The following is a 4386-nucleotide window of genomic DNA, read 5'->3' as shown; positions in this document are numbered from 1 at the left end:
TCGAAACTGGAGACTATTACCTTTGGAAACTTAGTATGGCATCTTTCTATGCAGCCTGTTTGGTGCTCAGGATTCACATAGCAATCTTACAGAAAGACTTGCAACTCAGATGTCGGTTTCTTTGCTGTGACAGCAACAGTCCCAGATTAAAAGAATCCGCGTGAAACACTCACTCACTGAGAGTCATCCCCAATGTCCCTGAGCTGCGGAGCTACAGACAGTTCAAAGCGGAAGGGAGGGTTAAAAATGAGCCATTGTTTTTCACGCGTTCTGTCACAGAAAACGTGAACAAAGACAGAAGTCACACGACACCAGGTTATAGTCCAACAGGTTTATGTGAAATCACACGCTTTCACAGCGCTGCTCCTCCATCAGGTGAAGTGACACTTTTCACCGGCATCTCCGCGTCACAGAGACAGGGAGAGTGACGTTGTAAACCCATGATGTCATTCCCGTGCAGGAAGAAGCCCTTCAGCCCATCGAGTCCACGGCCACTCTCTGTCACTTGTATCTCTCTGAGATATTTACAATCGTTGACATCTGTCCGAATAATGCTGAACTGCGCCTGTGCCGTGATGCTGTCTCCGACATACTGACCCTCTTGTTGTTCATGACTTCTCATTTCACCGGGAGGACGCTGCTGTCCGAAACAGCGTGGGCAATTCCTGCAGGGCGTCCTGCGCATGGAACACACTGCAGCTGATGTGTATCAATATGAGACAATTATTTCTGACACATGGAGTTACGGGAAGTGGATCAAAATGTAGCATACTGCAGCTCTGTGCCGGAAGGACACTGGCAGCGATCAATACATGCACACCGCAACATGGAGCTCCTAAAAATCACAGGGTGGTTTCGATCTAGTGATTTTTAATCTAACGGGCGCAGCATGCTCACACTGCAACATTCTGCTAGCATAGAGTACTGGGCTTTCGGACAAGTATTGGGCTTTTCATCTGGCATGTGACACGTGCATTCGAGGATGATGTCAAAAGACCATCACTGATGTTCTGTAACATTTACCAGGCTGTGTAAACGTAACCTTTGTGTAACTTCCCACATTCTGTTCGAACTCGGATTTCACGCAGAATCACAACATTCATGAAACATCAGAGTCGGTTTGCGTGCATTCTGAAACATTTGTTTTCCCTTTGAGTGATTCCCTTGTCGTGTTCCCTGCACTGGTAGCTCTGCCCCATCCCTACTTCACGCAGTCCGACCTCATTTAGCGGAGCTGCGTTTTCAGAAAGCTGCTCGGAAATTTGGCAAAACTGAAGACAAGAAATCAGGAGCTAGTACTGGGACCACCCCTTTCCTGGACATTTGTTAATGACACGGAATTGTGAACCGGGCAGACGACTCCAAAATCCCAAAATGAGGCAAAACTCACAAATGAGCTGATCAATGCAGAACGCCATAAACGCCTTTTCGAACGAAGTCCATTTTGTTTAAAATCGCTCTGTGCATTTTCCTGAGCCTGATGCTCCAAGAAATAATGGTCCATTTTAATAAAAGCCGCTCAGGATGAGTTTTGATTTCACAATCTCGCATTTCACACGCCTCTTTCTGTGTCTTCTTGCAATATTAATTGATCCCTTACTGTGTTCCTTTAAAACACGCTAAGAGGGAAGAAAAAGGAACAACAGTGATTACAAAGGTTACTGTGATCATAACGCAAAATCCAACAACTATACGATTGCAACGCCATCCAACAGACTACACGAAAAGCAGAGAACAAGTAGCGCTAGAGAACTCCAGACACGCAATAGGCATACTCACTAAAGAGTGGACTGATATTAGGGAAGTCAGAATGGGGAGAATCTTTGCAATTCGTGGCTCCAGAGATTGTGAATGTCTGTATTGAGTCTGTAAAAGACTGACATTGATAGATTGCTACAGATTAAAATCATCAAGAGCTCAGGGGATAGTGCAGAAACATGATGTCGAAGCAAAAGGTCATTCATGATCTCAGTGAACGGTGAGGCGGGCTTGATGTTTGCAACTTGTGTCCGTGTGGAATGAAAGTACATTGACACGTTTGCTCCGAATTGAAGTGTTCGCAGGAAGCAGGAAGCTGAGGGAGACACAGAGCAAACCGTTGCAGATGGGACTGCTGGAGCTGCAAAGACCCTTCCTGCAGCACGAATGAGATTGCACAGCACAGGGGAGAGAATTGATGCATTGAATTTGGGTTCAGCGGCCCAGCATCCTTTCACAAGTCAGGGTTTACTGGGATATAAGGTATTAGAACAAACATGGATAGCATTTACTTGGATATAAAAACATTATAAAAGACACGGACTGGGTTTACTGGGATATGAAGACGTTAGGAAGGACACAGGTAGGATTTATTGGCTTTCAGGCACACGATAAACTGTCTCACCTGTTTCCTGCTTTCTGTATTTGAATCAATCTCTCAAACTGATTTTATTGCCACACGGGCCAAGGTTGTCAATGCTGAAACTATGCACGAGTAAAGATTGTCCGCTCTCACACATTCCACTTCTCTACAGGAGCTGTCAAAATGAATTGCCTTGCCCCGTTCTCTGTCGCTCTGGGATTATTTGAATAATAAAATCGATTCTGTGAGCTGGGGAAATTGTGCTGAAATTTATACACATCAGGTGCAGTGTGTCTGAGAGACAGGACTCTCTTCAGTAGCACCCCATGCTGAATCAGACAGCTGCGCCCTTCCTGTGACATTGAGAACGACACAGACACAGATCCCCATGATTGGGAGAGATTCTATCTTTCCCAACAACTCTGAATTTTTCGCACTGTGTCAGACGTGGTAATTTGGACAAAGTTCCCAACAGAATGTTAGTTTCTCTGCATGCACAATCTCCATTTTGCACAACCTTCCACACTTTCCATACCTCCCACTCTCACCACACCCCTCCCCTGTCCTGCAAGTCCATGTTTGGCAGGGAGCTGAAGAGCGCATTCGTGTTGTTCTCCTCCAGCACGGCCTGCCAGTGAAAGATTGTTTACTCCAGCCGTCAATGGAGACAGCGTAGCCCCGGGGGAATAGTGCTCACTGAGCCTCCTTGGAGCGGGGGTTCAGAATGGGAAGAAGCTGTTGTTAAAACTCAGTGCTGCTTCAGTGTTAACGGATCTGAGCTGTTGCTGGTTCATTGGTCTCGGGATATAGTTCTGTTCCATGTGGATGGAGTAAATAGGAACAGCTCTCGCGTTCGAATTACAGGCGATCCCTGGAGTTCTGTATCTTGCTCCATTCTTCACTGAGGTGGTCTGATTTTGTTGAGATCGAGTTCAGCCTGAGATCCCTCAGGATCTATGTGGCGAGTATTATTTTTAAAATTCGTTCATAGGATATTCATTCACGGGATGACGGCGTCATTGGCTCGGCCAGCATTTATTGCCCATCCCCAATTACTCAGACACATGGTCAACCATATTGCCTGTGGGTCTGGACTCACAGGTCGGCCAGACCAGGAAAAGATGGCAGTTTCCTTTCCTAAAGGGCATTAGTGAACCAGATGTGGTTTCTCCAACAACCGATTCACAGTCATCATTAGATTCTTAATTCTAGATATTTATTCTATTCGAATTCCACCATCTGCCGTGGTTTTGAACCGGGGTCCCCAGAACGTTATCCGGATCTCTGGATTCACACGCCAACGAAACTATCACTATTCCATCATGTCCCCATATTGTTGCAAACGTGTGTGGCTCGTTGGTCTAGGGGTATGATTCTCGCTTAGGGGTACTATATAGTTATGACATGCGAGAGATCCCGGGTTCAAGTCCCGGACGAGCCCAACTGCCTTATATCTCTTTTGTCACAATGCCCAAAGAGCTTTCCGAAAAACCAGCTTCGTTCAATGAGGTCGGGTTGCCTGAAGTGGGGATGAGGCAGAGGGACCATTGCAGTGAACACAGCCAAAGTGAATGCTTGTTCAAATCAAAAACAAGTGTTTCAGGTTGTTTGCCCACGCATTCTGACTCTGAGTGAAAATTCCAGCTGCATTGTTGCTCAGTTCAGGGCGTGGAACTTGCGGAAGCGGGAATGCGAAGTGATTGGAGACAGCGTTGAACAGATTCACGTGAATGGTGCCGTGTATGAGGAATGTCCGTAATGAAGTTAGATGGGAAAGTTGGGAAAGCTCTCCTTGGAGAAGAGAAAGCTGAAATTTTGTACAGAGAGTGGCAGGGTCACTAAAACGCTGTCTAACAGTACTAAAGACGCAGATTCAATCAACACAAAGGGAAAATTGATGGTTATGTCACAAATAACAATGGGCAGAGTTACACAGAGAAGGCAAGAGAATTACATGAAATGACACTCATTTGCTCATTGTGGATGGCGGCACAGACAAGGTGGGCTGCATGGCCTCCATCTGCGTTGTGACAAATTTTGTGATT

General features: G+C 46.0%; 1 non-coding gene across 1 annotated transcript; it reads left to right on the top strand.

The window, feature by feature from the left end:
- Positions 1-3691: 3691 nt before the first annotated feature.
- trnap-agg lies at positions 3692-3782 on the top strand. Its single transcript is given in 2 exon segments — positions 3692-3727; positions 3747-3782. It is a non-coding gene; the product is annotated as a tRNA-Pro (tRNA).
- The last annotated feature ends 604 nt before the right edge of the window (positions 3783-4386 follow it).

The sequence above is a fragment of the Rhincodon typus genome, unplaced genomic scaffold (assembly GCF_021869965.1).
Source record: "Rhincodon typus isolate 14 unplaced genomic scaffold, sRhiTyp1.1 hic_rhity00003444, whole genome shotgun sequence".
In the NCBI taxonomy this organism is placed as follows: domain Eukaryota; kingdom Metazoa; phylum Chordata; class Chondrichthyes; order Orectolobiformes; family Rhincodontidae; genus Rhincodon; species Rhincodon typus.
This window is presented reverse-complemented; position numbering and strand designations above follow the sequence as displayed.